This window comes from Oryctolagus cuniculus, chromosome 3 (assembly GCF_051225735.1).
Source record: "Oryctolagus cuniculus isolate XC-2025 breed Fujian yellow rabbit chromosome 3, ASM5122573v1, whole genome shotgun sequence".
Lineage (NCBI taxonomy): Eukaryota > Metazoa > Chordata > Mammalia > Lagomorpha > Leporidae > Oryctolagus > Oryctolagus cuniculus.
In genome coordinates, this window is record NC_142869.1 from 143,379,137 (window position 1) to 143,395,927 (window position 16,791).

The window sequence follows — 16,791 nt, forward strand, 5'->3', positions numbered from 1 at the left end:
AGGTATGCAATGCATATTGATTGAATGAATGACTTTGATTCTTGCTGATTCAAACATCTAGTTATTGTAGTATAGTTAAATTTAATATCAATTTTTATAACACTGGTTGATTGAAAGTATTCTCACATATAATACCAGAAAGACCAACTTTTCCACACAAAACTGGAAAATATGATTCCTTCAAAGTAATCAAGACACTTAATCATCTGCTATTTAACTGGAGATCTTACACTATATCAGATTTAGCACCTTCCTTGTCGGATTGAAGACTGCTATTGCTAGTTTTTCTTCCTAAAGCACAACTATCTTTCAAATTATTTTCAGTTAACTGGTTCTAGTATGTATTTCTGCAACACAGTCTTTTAAAATGAGCTTTCTTTTCTAATTTTAGGGAGGGGGAAAGCTATTATATAGTTGTATAAAAAAAGTAAATCATAGAAACTGATGGTATTGATCTTTAGGGAATATAGATGGATGATGCTATTTACTGAAAAAATCCAAACTCAAAAATAAAAAATCCAAACTCAAAAATAGATAAATTGCCCAGAAAGAGAAGATAAAATAAGAGGGAAAGTATTTTTGTGTGCAATGAACAGAGTATGATTATATACAGAAGACTAAACAGAGGTATGATGAAATACATATTTGGCACAGAGGTGAAATGTTTACATGATGGGCAGGCCACATTTAATCCTTGACAGTATATAGAGGCAGAAATGCTTTGTAAAACTGTGTAATTAAGTGAAACTCTTAGCAGCTGCCCTGTAAATCTCTGGAGAGGACATTAGCTAAAGGCTAAGCTCTCTACTTGTCATCACTCCAGTTGAATGGTCTTTAATTTGACCCTTAAATGACAGTCACACCTAGTAAAAAGAATACATTTGACACAGACTCCTTTTTTATAAAAGAGTAAAAAAGATGCACAAAAGAAGGGTCAGGAGACATACTCTATAAAAAACAAAAAGGGAGGGAGGCTTGCTCATGTCATCTAAAATCTTATAAGCAATACCCAATTGTCTTGAAGAATTAAACCCTTGGGGTTAAGTCTAAGCAGGAGCAGCCCAAGTATCAGGAAAATGAGTTACTGGGTTCTAATGTATTTTATTCCCCAAATTAACAATCAATCTATAAACTTAAGTGGCCCCAGAGATTGGCTAGCCAGAGACAATTATTATCAGAACTTTGCATGTTAAAGAGGATTTGGTGCTGGATTTGTTCCTTCCTTGTTCTCTGCTAACTTCAGAGTTGACCATGTGTGCTGTTTTTCCCTGGACAGACCCTTTATTTAATTGGGACTTGATTATTGATTTTTATTCTCAAAGTTGTTTGTTTAGCTGATAAATTATTTGTTCATTCCTGTGAAGAATGTGTCTCTTACTTCTATTTCTTAAATACCTCTTGAACCGTCCACATCTCTTGCCTCGATTCTTTTCACACCTTCATTTGCCACAGGGTCTACTGCAGAAATCTCATCTCTGGTCAGCTTCCTCTACTCTTGCTCCATCATCTACAGTTCATTTGGCATAATATGATACGATTTTTTTCTTTTAAATTATGGGACTGTCCTCCTTACAAGTTCTCTCATGTTCCTGTTTGTGTTTAGGTCTGTAAATTCTGCACTACCTACATCCTGCCCAACCCTCCGCCCACAGCCAGCACCATTCTCCCCTTTGCTGATTCATTGGAGAAATCAGATTCCTTATAATTCTCCTGTCTTAGAGCTTTCACATCTGTTTTATTTTTATGGCAAAGATTCCTTCCTATTAACTTCCTTCTTCTAATCTTATTCCTATTCATCCTTTGATCCGAACTTAAATGCCACTTATTCAGAGATACCATTACAGAATTCCACAAACTGGGCAAAGTCTGTTCCTACAGTAGCGAAAATAATGCAGATTTCTTTTTCACAGTACAGAGATGGAAAATCTCAAATGTATAAGTTTATATTCCCCTATAGAGCACAATTCTTAGGAAAATAATGCAACATTTTTTTATTGTGTGCCATTAAATAACCATTGCTGTAGCTAATACTGAATGTTCAAAAACTTTTTGTTAAAACACTAAACAAAAAGAGAGGTGGCCTCAGGCAGCTAAATATAATCATAATTAAATTCAATGCTACTAATATTTTAAAAATACATATTATCTTCTGTTTAATTCTCTTTCATAATTGAATACAGTACATTAGCTTTAGTCCAATAGGTATCACAGTTTTTTGAAAGATTTGAATTTTTAAAATATTTTTTAAACATTTACTTTAATTATGTTCATCTCATGCAATCAACATTTATATTCAAAAGCTATTCTTAATGGTTTTATTTCTCTGCTTGCTATTCATTTCTGTAAATTTATTTTGTAAGATGAAGAAAATGTAATAATGCATTCAAGTAATTAAACAGGTATTGAAGTGTAAAGATTCTTATTCTGCTCAAATAATTGGCTGAAAGAAAGCACCATGATACAATAGCTAGAAATATTTGCAACTGCATTATAAAAATTGAATTAAGTTGTGCCAGTCAAAATATGTGGCTTTGCATAAATTACACACTTTTTGATAAAGTGCATACTATCAGGAAGTCAAACATGTAACCCGAGGGCCATCTATAGTATCAATCAGTTGATATTTAGGATCTGTATCTGTTAGAATGAATTCAGCTACAAAATTAGGAAAACAATTCTGACTTATTCAAAGAAGATACACAGTTATCTCATACAGCGAAAACTCTAGAGATTGGCAGTTCCAGGATTTGGTACAGTGATTCTAGCAGTTATCAAGTGGTCAAACTTTCTGTCTATAAGTTATTTGATTCTCATTTTCTTCCTTTAGTTCTTACCTCATGGTTACGACATGGCTTCCTCAGCTTGAAACACCTAGTCTTTCCACAATCACAGCCTTAAAAGACATGTAATAGCAAGGGAAATATTATAAGTATTTTAAATTTCTGGATAATCTATCTTTTTATTCAGGAAAAAGTCTTCAGAAGCCACCCACAAGACTTCACATTATATGTCACTGAAGTAGGTCACATGTCCACTCCTAGATAAATCACTAACACAGGGGAATGGAATTGCCATGACTAGCACAAAGCAATCATGATTTATCTCCTAAAATGAAAGAAGTCTCATCTTCCTTGACAACTAGGAATCAGCTTTGAACTCGAGTCAGCTCTTGGGTAGATGACTACATCTGACATAGAAAACTGCAGGTCAGAAATATATCAGATTCTTTTGAACTAGAAAAGCAAAATATCAATAATCATTGAAATTTTTGCCTCCATACATTCTAACATAAAGGAGTTTAAGAGAAAACATATAATTTCTAGGATAAGAGGTAATGAATTAAAAACAAAACAATATAAATTGTTGGAAGCTTAATTTCATTTTTGAAAATACATGACTACCTACGCAGTTTTACAGATTCATCAATATGATACTTAAAAACATCTGTCAGAGCAATTTCCATTAAAGCTCAGAGCAAATTACATACTAATTGTCAAAAGGTTGCATTTAGTGGCATGGTTTTGATAGTCATATTTCACTGGAGAATGAACAAAGGTGAAAAGACAAGCAAAAATATACAGCCTCAGTCAATGCTCAAACTCTTAACTTCCACTCTGTCTGCAATTATAATTTTAACTTGATGTTGCATCAAACCCAATGACAAAAAAGCCATCTCAAATCACATCAACCTTTCAATTGCATCCTGGAGGTATGCTGGCTCTGGACCAAATACCCAGGTACTAACTAGTTTACTTTTAATTCAGAGCAGATGGACTAGGATTCTCAAGGTTGAATTTAGAGGATCTACTTGGAAGATACCTCATGGTCTCTGTAACATAGCAGATGGTGAAAAATATTTCAGGGCTATTTTCAAATGAAGTTAGCAAAACTACATTTCTATCAATTGTCTTACATGACTTTCATAAACATGATTTTCTTTCCAAATCAAGAGTGACAGTGAAAGAGCTTAGCAGGGCTCTTCTGAGATGTAATAATCAACAATGACACACTAAGGATTTATATTCAAAGTTCAAAGATGACTTGCAGGAGAGGAAGCCATAGATCTCCTGAGAGAAATAGACAGGTAGTGATAAATGATATTACGATTCATAATTTTCCTGTATAAAAGGAAATTATTTCTAGTTCTTATGAGAATGGATTTTTACGTCACTATTTCTTTAAGGAAGATAAGCAAAATGTCACACTTCTTTATAAGCTACTTCTCTCCCCTCTGCCGCTTCCAGCAATTAACAGTGCTAGGCATTACCGCACAAGTCCAATAAGTTGTATTTTAATTTTTTTATTATAACTTATATTTTCAAACTTATATTTTCAGGATAAAATATTATGGTGGACATACCATTTGGGGCAATATCAGGAATCTACTTCTTTCATTGTAATTTATTCTAGGAAACAATTTATTCCTATTGCCTAAACATCTTCTTCAGAGGTTAATTTATGGTTACTACATCTTATACCCAAGGAATAATGTGGAAAATACTGAATCCTCACTGAAGAATTTTTTTACAGTCAGTGCCTGGGATATGGAATAAATTGGAGCAAGTCTTGGGACTTTAAATCTTCAGTGATATAAAAGATGAGAAGAAGAGTAGAGTTCATTTGCTATAGCTGCAGTGCCAGCAGAGGTGATTCTATCCTAGTTAAGAAACTTCTAATTACTACAATTTTGTCCTAGTTCCCATATATGAGCCCTATTTCCCAGCCCCTCTTTTAGTTGTTGGTTTTCATATACATACCAAACTATCTGTCATTACTCTTCTAATAAACTCCTTTTTGCTTAATTAGAATCAGAAGCTAATATTATAATAAAAATTTTAAAATAGAGGTAATAGGATCATCCATGATGATATTTTGTAAACTTACTTTTATGTCCTGGATATTTTTCATGATCAATAAATCATAAATAATATCATAAAAATGTTAGTGTTTACCTAGCATATCTTTGCATGGATATAGCATACTATAGTTAGTGCTGAACATTTACATGTTTTTTATTACTATTGTAAATAACCTTTTTATTCTCATTTCATGCAAATATTATTGCACATGGTTTTGATTTTTCCCCTTACAATAAAGTTCTAAAGTGGAATTGATGGTGCTAAAGATAAAAGCAACTTTGAAGCTTTTTTCATCATATGAACATTTGTCCCACACGGAAGACTGTAGCTACTTACCCTCCTAGCAGAAGTAAATAAAGGTATACATTCTGATCAGATGTTATCCTTGGGGTGATCACTTAGTGATTAAGACATCTGTTATGATGCCTATTTCCTATATTGGATTGCCTAGATTCAATATCCAGCTCTACTTCCAATTTCAGCTTCCTGCTCTGGGAGGCAGCCAATGATGGCTCAAATAGTTAGGTCCCTGCCACACACATAGGAGAACTGAATGGAGTTCAGCTCTTAGCTTCAGCCTGGCCCAGCCCTGGACACTATGGGCATTTGAAGAGTGAACCAGCATATGGGTATTCTATCTGTCTCTCTGCCTCTCAGAATAAATAATAATAATGATCTTACTCATAGGTATGTTGTAATATGGAGGACAGAATATAAACCTTCTCAGCTTTACTTGCCCAAATGTACAATTTAGAAAACAATCAGCTTTTGGTTTGAAGGAATGAAGGGCAAGAGTTACAAGAGAACTCAAAATATGCCATATATTGATTAAGAGGTCTCCACAGAGTTTTCAGTATAACTTGATACAGTTCAATTCCATATATGTGTTTGGTGAATGGAAACTGCCAAGGCTCTCACAGTGTTAGAAGAAAAATAAAAGAATCAAATAAATCCCAACCAGTTTTCATTATATTTACTCTTCATAGTAACATGACCCTTGTACTTAAGGCTCAAGAATGAAAGGATTTCATATCTATCAAAGGTGTATTTACATAAGAAGCACTGCTACCAGCCACTGCAAAGGTAGGAGACTAAGAGTCTGAGAATCATAGGCTGCTCACAGATTACAATATTTCCTCCAGATTAGTGTAGAAATACCACATGGCATTTTCCTGACTCAACTGGTCAGAATTTTCAATCACATAACAGTGGGTGCTGCTGATCTAAAAGAAATTATCAAGATAGATATAAGTTCAAAAGATGATAGTTTGGTCACTGGAGGTTAAAGAAAGCCAACTTTTATAACTGAGCTGCTGAACTGCTAAGGAAATATATCATAACCACACTTAAAACATTTTTGCATTTTTCATAAACAGGTATGTCAGCCCAATGTGCCTGTCAGTTTGTATGTACGTGAGTGTGTGCATGCTTATGTGTGTGAGTGTGTGTGTGTGTGTGTGTGTGTGTGTGTAATCTGAATAAATCCAAGAACCTCAAGTGGTCCAAGCTCAGTAAGGTGTTAAATTCAAAGAATCACATGCAGGGAAAAAAGTAATTAAAATACTCCCAATTATTTACTTAATCTCTCATAGATAAATGCATTGTAATGCACAGCATGTATCTTGAGAATTCTTTTCTCCTCAACCCTGATTTTCTTAACATAGCAGCTGTTCTCTGATTCATTTCTTTCAGTCTCAATTCCCACTTGTCCCAAATTCAGCATGTGTCTTTTTTTCTCTCCTGCTCCCTTCATCTCTCAGCTGCTTGTAATATAAAATCATTTAGCACTTCTGACTGCTTAAAATAGTATCTGATTATACATAACCAAGGTATGTCCAAGTGTTGATATAGTAAGCATTTGTAAGTTGGGAAAATAGGGGGGATATTGGGACAATTATTAATTGGTTTCATTTTAATTATAAACTAAGAATTCCCCCCTGATATCTTAATATACAACTTATGGCTAAATATCTTCATAAGTAACACTATTAAAGGTTCCCAGTCTAGTTATTACACATACTGGCACATTCTCCAAGGGAAGAGAAATGTTAAAAAATGGTTTAAAAAACAGAAATCTGTAATATGAAGTACATGAAATTTGTTCACCTAATATAAATAAAAATGTTTATTTTTTTTTCTAGAAGCAAACAATCACAAATAGGACTTTTTATTTATCACTGCTAAAGTCTAAATTTTAAGCAGTTTCTTGGACTGGTGGTTCATGCCTATCAGCTAGTTCAAATTTAGCACCTGTCTCATTCTCTGTGGCTTTTCCAGAACTACCACCTTCAACATGAAGCCCCATGGATTTTCCTATTTCAAACAGGCTTCTTCCGCATTTTTACTTTTCTAATGAAGACATTATGGAGAGGATAGATATATTGGCAAGATGTCTATGTCTTTTCCAGTGCTTCTGGAATCAATTTATCGACTACTTCTTTCAAGTCATTTGTTTGCAACCCCCATATCATGATTTACATCATTTTCTTCCAGATTTGGCAGTCCTGTTGTTGCTGAGCATAGGTAGTCTTCCATATCTGATTGTTGTGTTTTTTAGTAAAACCAACCAGAGCAGACAGAGCAATCAACGATAGTCTTGATATCAAATGAGCTTAAAACATGGTCTGCCATTTTTTGACCATGGGACACATTTTGTCATGAGTAAGATCCATGGCATGGAAGTTAGGTAGTTTTTTTTCCCCTGCACATCCTCAGTAACCAGCTGATATGTTCTAAATGCAGCTTCATTGTTTTTCAGGTCAGCAAGACTCACTTCTAAAACATGAGCCTTGAGACCATCAGATGCAATTTTGGTTCCTTGGGTCCTTGTGTCAAGTGTTTTTCCAGTATTTATTATGTTGAATATAGCAGGTGCTTTCACAACATACCAACCTTTCTTAGAAAATGGGTCAACCTTTGTACCCACTGTGGGCCAACCCTGGATAGTGATCACCTTGGAAGGCAGGAGGTGAGGTTGTGCTCCTACTCTACTCCCTATTTACAATAGAGGAGATCTACCAAACCCAACTATGGTGTCACCTTAGATTCTTGCCCCACCCTTGAGCACTCACCAGAGCTCCCTAGTCCCACTCAGCACACCCATTTGAGTATTCACTGAAGGAGAAGACACTCCATTAAGCCACAGAGGCATAGTTCAAAGATAAAACACATCAGTAGATAAAACCAACAAGTATTTCTAAAATGCCTAAAAATAAATGCAAAAATTCAAAAATCAAGAACAAGAAGACAATATGACTCCCCCAGATGAATGCAACAACACTTCAATATTAGAATGTGAAGTCAAAGACATTGATGAAATGCCAGAAAAGGAAATCAAAAGAATGATCACAAGATTACTCAGAAGTAATGAGAAGCAAATTAATGAGTTAAAGAAACCCATATATGACATGGCTGAAAAATTTTCCCATGAAATTGAGATTTTGAAAAATTCAATATGTCAAATAAAAAATACAGTGGAAAGCCTAAACAACAGACTTGCTGAGGCAGAAGAAAGAATATCTGAGCCAGATCTTTAGCAATATGACACTTGGGCCAAACAACAAAAAAGAAGAAATTAGAAAAAATAAAGTGTTCTAGATTTATGGGATACTATCAAATGATCCAACATACAGGGTCTTCAGAATTCCTGAAGATGTGGAAAGAAAGAATGAATTAGAAGGCCTGTTTGGTGATATAATAACAGAAAACTTCCCTAATTTGGAGAAAGAAAGGGGTATTAAAGTACATGAAGTACAAAGAGCTCCTAACAGACAAGATCAGGAAAGATCCTCACCATGACACATTGTAGTCAAACTTTCAACAGTAAAACATAAAGAAAAGATTCTAAAATGTGCACAAGATAAATGCCAGATTACCTTCAGCACATCTCCATTAGGATCACAGCTGACTTTTTATATGAAACCCCACTGGCTAGGACAGAATGCAGAGACATAGTCCAAAAATGGGGGGGCGCCACTGTGGTGTAGAGGGTAAAAACGCTGCCACCTGTGGTGCGGGCATCCCATATGGGCACCAGTTCATGTCCCAGCTGCTCCACTTCCAATCCAGCTCTCTACTGTGGCCTGAGAAAGCAGAAGATGGCCCAAGTCCTTGGGCCCCTGCACCCATGTGGGAGACCCAGAAGATGCTCCTGGCTTTGGATTGACACAGCTCCAGTGTGTGGCCAACTGGGGAGTGAACCATCGGATGGAAGACCTCTCTCTCTCTCTTTCTCTGCCTCTCCTCTCGGTGTAACTCTGACTTTCAAATAAATAAATAAATCTTTTTTCATCTTTACTTAATATATACTAAATCGATCTTCTGTATATAAAGATAATTGAAAATGAATCTAGATGTGAATGGAATGGGAGAGGGAACGGGAGATGGGAGGGGTGTGAGTGGGAGGGAAGTTATGGTGGGGGAGCCATTGTAATCCATAAACTGTACTTTGGAAATTTATATTTACTAAATAAAATTAAAAAAAAAAAAACAAAGAAAAATAAATAAATAAAAAAGGAAAAATGGTCAATCCAGAATACTATACCTGCTAAGGTCTAACTTATGAATGAAGGTGAAATAAAAACTGTCCATAATAAAAAAAAAAAGAATTGAGTTTGTCACCACTCATCCAGACTTACAAATGATGCTTACAGATGTATTACACACAGAAACACAGAAAGATAGTCATCACTATGAAGGAATATGAAAGCAGAAAACATCCTTGTAAAAGTACAAAGGAAATCCAAAACAAACAACGGGGATATTTATAGAGAAATGACATAACCAAATCATTCTCAATAGTAACCTTGAATGTAAATTGCCTAAATTCTGCAATTAAAAGATACAAATGGGCTGAATGGATGAAAAAACAAGATCTATCTATTTGTTGCCTTCAAAGATATATACAGACTGAAAGTGAAAGGATGAAAAAAGATATTCCATGCTAATGGAAATCAAAATAAGCAGATGTATTCTAATATCAGACAAAATAGACCTCAACATATACACACACACACACACATATATATATATACACACACATAAAAAAGAGAAAAAGAAGAGCACTATATAATGATTAAAAGATCAATTCAACAGGAAGAAGTGACTTTAGTAAATGTATACACAGCCAATGCCAGGATGCCTGGCTATTTAAAACAAATGTTAATGGAGCTAAAGTGAGACACAGACTCCAATACAATAGTAAATGGGGACTGCAAGAATACACATGCTTTTTATCAGTGCATGGAACTTTCTTTAGGATTGACAACATGGTAAGCCATAAAGCAAGTTTCAGAAAATTCCAAAATAAATAGATAGATAGATAGATAAATAAATTTACCATATATCTTTTCTGACCACAATGGCAGGAAGCTGGAAATTAACAACTTGAGAAACTCTAGAACACATGTGAACAAATGGAGACTGAACAACATGCTCCTGAAAGAACAAATGGGTCATAGAATAAATAAAAAGGGAAATGAAAAAATTCTTGAAAATGAATGAAGATAACAGTACAACATAGCAAAACTTATGGGATACAGTAAAAACAGTGTTAAGAGGAAAGTTTATACCAATTAGGTCCTCCATTGAGAAAGTGGAAAGGCATCAAACAAATGAGATGCATCTAAAGGACCTATAAAAAAATAATATACCAAACCCCAAATTAGTAGGAGGAAAGAAATAATTAAAATTAGAGAATAAATAAACAAAACTAAAAACAAAAAATACAAAAAGATCAATAAAATGAGGAGCTGCTTTTTTGAAAAAATAAAGAAAATTGATGGCCGGCACCATGGCTCAATAGGCTAATCCTCCACCTTGCAGCACCAGCACACCGGGTTCTAGTCCCGGTTGGGGTGCCGGATTCTGTCCTGGTTGCCCCTCTTCCAGGCCAGCTCTCTGCTATGGCCCGAGAGTGCAGTGGAGGATGGCCCAAGTCCTTGGGCCCTGCACCCTATGGGAGACCAGGAGAAGCACCTGGCTTCTGGATTCGGATCAGCTCGATGCGCCAGCCGCAGTGCGCTAGGCCGCGGCAGCCATTAGAGGGTGAACCAATGGCAAAAGGAAGACCTTTCTCTCTGTCTCTCTCTCTCTCTCTCTCTCTCCAACTAACAAAAAAAAGAAGACTTAACCAATAAAATCAGAGATAAAAAAAGAGATGTAACAATGAATAGCTCAGAAATAAAAAGAATCATCAGGAATGACTACAAGCAGCTATTTGCCAACAAATTGGAAAATATAGAAGAAAAAGGTAGACTCCTGGACACATCAAATCCACCAAAATTGAGGCAAGAATACATTAAAAACCTAAACAGACCAATAACTAAGATGGAGATTGAATCAGTAATAAACACCCTCTCCACAAAGAACAAAGTAGGACTGAATGGCTTCATTGCTGAGTTCTACCAGACTCTTCAAGAAAAAGTAATTCCAATTCTTCTCAAACAATTCAAAACTACTTAAAGGAAGGGAATCCTCCTAAATTCTCTCTATGAGGCCAGCAACACCAAAGATACAACAAAGAGTACTATAGAACAATTTCACTGATGAGCATAGATACAAAAATCCTCTGCAAACTACTAGCTAATCAAATTCAACAACACATCAGAAAGATCACTCACATGGACCAAGTGGTATTTATCCTTGGTATGCAGGGATGGTTCAACACTTGCCAATCAAATAATGTGATATATCACATTAACATAATGAAGAACAAAATCCATATGATTCTTTCAATAGATGGAGAGAAAGCATTTGATAAAATACAACATCTTTCCATTATTAAAAACATTAAGAAAATTGAGTGTAGAAAGAACATTCCTCAACACAATCAAGGCAATATATGACAAATCCACAGCCAGCATCATATTGAATAGGGAAACGTTGGAAACATTTCCACTAAAATCCAGAACCAGACATTGGTTTCCACATTCACCATTGCTATTCAATATAGTCCTGGCAGTTTAAGCCAGAGGCATTAGGCAAGAAAAAGGAATCAAAGAGATACAAATTGGGGAAGTCAAATTATCCCTGTTTGCAGTTGACATGATTTTACATATAGAGAAACAAAAAGACTACACTAAGAGACTATTGGAACTCACAAGACAGTTTGGTTAAGTTGAAGGATATAAAATTAACACACAAAAATCAACAGCCCCTGTATATACAGACAATGTCAAGGCTGAGAAAGATTTTCTAAGTCAGTTTCATTCATAATAGCTACAATAAATCTAGAAAAATAATGCTAAAATTCATATGGAAACACAAGAGATCCCAAATAGCTAGAGCAATATTAAACATCAAAAACAAACCAGGAAGCATCATAAAACCAGATTTTAAGACAAACTACAGGCAGTTATAATAAAAACAGCCTGGTACTGGCACAGAAATAAGACATGTAGACCAATGAAACATAATAGAATACCCAGAAATCAATCCATGCATCTACAACCAACTAAGCTTTGACAAAGGAGCTAAAATTAATCCCTGGAGAAAGGACAGTCTCTTCAATAAATGGTGCTGGGAAAATTGGATCTCCAATTGTGAGAAGTATGAAACAGAACCCCTACCTTGCACCTTTGTATAAGGTGCAACTCAAAATGGATCAAGGTTCTAAATCTAAGATTTGATACCTTCAAATGATTAGAGTGAACATGTGGGAAACTCTGCAAGACGTAGGCATAAGCAAAGACTTCTTGGAAAAGACCCCAGAAGCATAGGCAATCAAAGGCAAAATTGACAAATGGGATTACACCAAGCTAAGAAAAGTTCTGCACTACAAAGGAAACACTTAAAAAAGCAAACAGGACACTGACAGAATGGGAGAAAATATTTGCAAACTATGTAACTGAAAAAGGATTAATATCCAGAATCTATCAAAAGAGCTCAAGAAACTCCACAACAACAAAACAAACGATCCATTTAAAAAATGGGCAGAGGCCTTGAATAGCCATTTTTTAGAAGATGAAATTCATATGGCCAACAGACACATGAAAAAATGCTCTGGATCACTAGCCATCAAAGAAACTCAAACAAAAACCACAATGAAGTTTCACCTCACCCCACTTAAAATGGCTCTCATACAGAAATCAAAAAATAATGAGCAGTGGTGGGGATGTGGCTCCCTAATCCACTGTTGGGAATGTAAACCATTACAGCCATACACTATGGAAGACAGTACGGATATTCCACAGAAAGCTAAAAATAGATCTACTGTATGACCCAACCATCCCACTCCTGGGAATTTACCCAAATGTAATGAAATCAGCATATGAAAGAGTTATGTGTCCCTCCAAGTTTATTGCAGCTCAACTCACAATTGATAAGATATGGAATCAATTCAGATGCCTTTCACCCAACAACTGGATAAAGAAAATGTGTTATATGTACACCATGGAATATTACTCAGCTATAAAAAAAATAATGAAATTTTATCTTTCATAACAAAATGGATGCAACTTAGTGAAATAAGCCAGTAAAAGAAGACAAATATCGTATGTTTTCTCTGATTTGTGGCAACTAATGGAGTACAAAAACCACAATATGTATATTATGTAATTATTTGCATTGCAATCTGCATAAAATTATTCTTGTACATTAACTGTTGAGAGGAAATGGCTTAAAGTCTAAATGAACTTAATTACTATTTTGTAACCACACAAGAAATATTTAGATATTACATTTTCATTGGTTCTATTTCATTTATTAACTGTTGAGAGGAAATGGCTTAAAGTCTAAATGAACTTAATTACTATTTTGTAACCACACAAGAAATATTTAGATATTACATTTTCATTGGTTCTATTTCATTTAAAGAAATTATGAATGACTAATTGACCAAAAAACTATATGGATGAAACGGTCTTTTTTCATTCAATTATTGTTTTCAGGCATTATCTATATTCTCACTAAACTAGGGTCTTTTTGCTTTTTAGTTGTTAATTTCCTATTCTGTGAAGTATTAAGCCTTTCTACTGCAATGTAAATTTAAAATATGTTATCTCAAAAACTAAAAACAGGAGACAGAAAGAGAAGTAGAAGGAAGGAGAGTGGGAGGAAGGGAGGAAGGTAGGGAATGAGGGAAGATCATAGTCTTAGACTCATATCTACAAATCATTGAATTTTTAAAAATTAAACAAAATTAAAATAAATGAAAAAATTTAAAAACGCTTAAGATTCATTACATATCACATAATTTACTGGTTTTCAAACTTTTCTCCTTCTACTACTACTTATTACCATTAATTCCCTTCAGTATTTATTTTTATTTTTTTATTTTATTTTATTTTATTTTATTTTTTTATTTTTTTATTTTTTTTATTTTTGACAGGCAGAGTGGACAGTGAGAGAGAGAGACAGGTCTTCCTTTTGCCGTTGGTTCACCCTCCAATGGCCGCCGCTGCAGCCGGCGCACCGCGCTGATCCGATGGCAGGAGCCAGGAGCCAGGTGCTTTTCCTGGTCTCCCATGGGGTGCAGGGCCCAAGCACCTGGGCCATCCTCCACTGCACTCCCTGGCCATAGCAGAGAGCTGGCCTGGAAGAGGGGCAACCGGGACAGAATCCGGCGCCCCAATCGGGACTAGAACCCGGTGTGCCGGCGCCGCAAGGTGGAGGATTAGCCTATTGAGCCACGGCGCCGGCCCCCTTCAGTATTTAAAAACTAAGTGGATGGGGCCCGTGTTGTGGCGTAGTGGTAAAACCGCCACCTGCAGTGCCTTAAAAACTAAGTGGATGGGGCCCGTGTTGTGGCGTAGTGGTAAAACCGCCACCTGCAGTGCCAGCATCCCATTTGGGTGACAGTTAAGAGTCCCGGGTGCTCCACTTTTGTTCCAACTCTCTGCTACGGCCTTAGAAAGCAGCAGAAGATGGCCCAGCTCCTTGGGACCCTGCACCCCTGTGGGAGACCTGGAAGAATCTCCTGGCTCCTGGCTTGGGATCCGCACAGCTCTGGCCTTTGCGGCCATTTGGGGAGTGAGACAGCAGATAGAAGATTTCCGTCTCCCTCTCCCTCTCCCTCTCCCTCTCCCTCTCCCTCTCCCTCTCCCTCTCCCTCTCCCTCTCCCTCTCCCTCTCCCTCTCCCTCTCCCTCTCCCTCTCCCTCTCCCTCTCCCTCTCCCTCTCCCTCTCCCTCTCCCTCTCCCTCTCCCTCTCCCTCTCCCTCTCCCTCTCCCTCTCCCTCTCCCTCTCCCTCTCCCTCTCCCTCTCCCTCTCCCTCTCCCTCTCCCTCTCCCTCTCCCTCTCCCTCTCCCTCTCCCTCTCCCTCTCCCTCTCCCTCTCCCTCTCCCTCTCCCTCTCCCTCTCCCTCTCCCTCTCCCTCTCCCTCTCCCTCTCCCTCTCCCTCTCCCTCTCCCTCTCCCTCTCCCTCTCCCTCTCCCTCTCCCTCTCCCTCTCCCTCTCCCTCTCCCTCTCCCTCTCCCTCTCCCTCTCCCTCTCCCTCTCCCTCTCCCTCTCCCTCTCCCTCTCCCTCTCCCTCTCCCTCTCCCTCTCCCTCTCCCTCTCCCTCTCCCTCTCCCTCTCCCTCTCCCTCTCCCTCTCCCTCTCCCTCTCCCTCTCCCTCTCCCTCTCCCTCTCCCTCTCCCTCTCCCTCTCCCTCTCCCTCTCCCTCTCCCTCTCCCTCTCCCTCTCCCTCTCCCTCTCCCTCTCCCTCTCCCTCTCCCCCTCTCCCCCTCTCCCCCTCTCCCCCTCTCCCCCTCTCCCCCTCTCCCCCTCTCCCTTCCCTCTTCCTCCCCTGCTTCTGCCTTTCTGTAACTCAGCCTTTCAAATAAATTAATATGTCTTTTAAAAATAATTAAAAAGCTAACTGACAATGTGACACTGGTCTAACCTTTCTGACAGTGAAATGAGGAGCACAAATATCACTCTCGCAGCCCGTGAGTCCACAAGGAACACTGCCAACGCTAAACTCAAACACCAAGGCCTGCAAAGCCCCAAAGCCAAGGTGAGCACAGCAGGCAGCTCAGGCACAGAAATCAGCATGGCCAGGCTGCCCATGCAACTCACTCTGGCCTGCACAATCCCACCGGCGTCGCCCCCTTAAAGCTTATGCCGCAACAAAGAGCCCATCTGCCTGCTTCAGCAGAACCTCAAGGAGCAGAGGAACATGATAGTGGACACTTACAGTTTTCTCATGGCTCCCTTTTTGCCATCTTTCATAAGGCACTCCTTCTTGTCACCTGCAATGGTGGTGCTCATGTTAGGCAGGAAGTTAGGTTTGAGCTTATGTGTGTGTGTGACAAAGGCCTCCGGAGAAGACTTCTACGTCCATCATATGCATCTACATCTCAAAGTTATCCCGATAATGCTTCAGGGGCAGCCCAGTGTTTGCATCCTGCCCTGCCCCCTTCTACCTGATAACCTGCCAGGCAGAGATCCCTGCCTCTTCTGCCTGACAAATCTTCCACAATCTCCCAGATGCAGCCCAGTATCTGCATTTCAAACACCCTGCTCTGGATCCCCATTCTCTAGGGGGTCCTGCTCACCCTTCCTCTGAACCCAGGATGGCACCAGCTAGGTTTCCTTCTGTCTGATACCTTCAAGGAAAAACTCAGATAGGAGCTTCTTAGTATTTACAGCCACAAAATCCTTTGTTTCAGGAGGAAATGTGTGAAGACAGAGACCCATCTCCTTAAAAACCCCCGGCCTCAACCAGACTGCGTGCTCAGCCCTCTGCCTCTCTGCTGAGCCACCCACCTGGCCTGGTCAGGTGTAATCTCTCTACTCAATCATGTAACCTCGATCCTCCCCCCCAACCCACCCCCGCCCAGTCTCTCAGGCTCTGTCTGGAGGGGTGCCCATCCATCCTTATGGATGTCCCTTCCCTAATAAACCTTGCTATTTTACCTCCCACTACTCTCTGTCTCATGGCTGATTTCTTTCTTGTGCAAAGACAAGAATCCTGCAATTTCTTCAGTAACATTTTTGGCGACCACGAAAG

At 38.2% G+C, this 16,791-nt stretch overlaps 1 protein-coding gene and 1 pseudogene across 13 annotated transcripts in view; both read right to left on the minus strand.

Moving 5' to 3' along the window:
- The window catches only part of MAGI2 (membrane associated guanylate kinase, WW and PDZ domain containing 2), a 1,587,879-nt gene that overhangs the window by 1,156,373 nt on the left and 414,715 nt on the right, over positions 1–16,791 (minus strand). The window lies entirely within an intron of this gene.
- Positions 7,054–16,494, minus strand: LOC138849198 (small ribosomal subunit protein eS1-like; annotated as a pseudogene).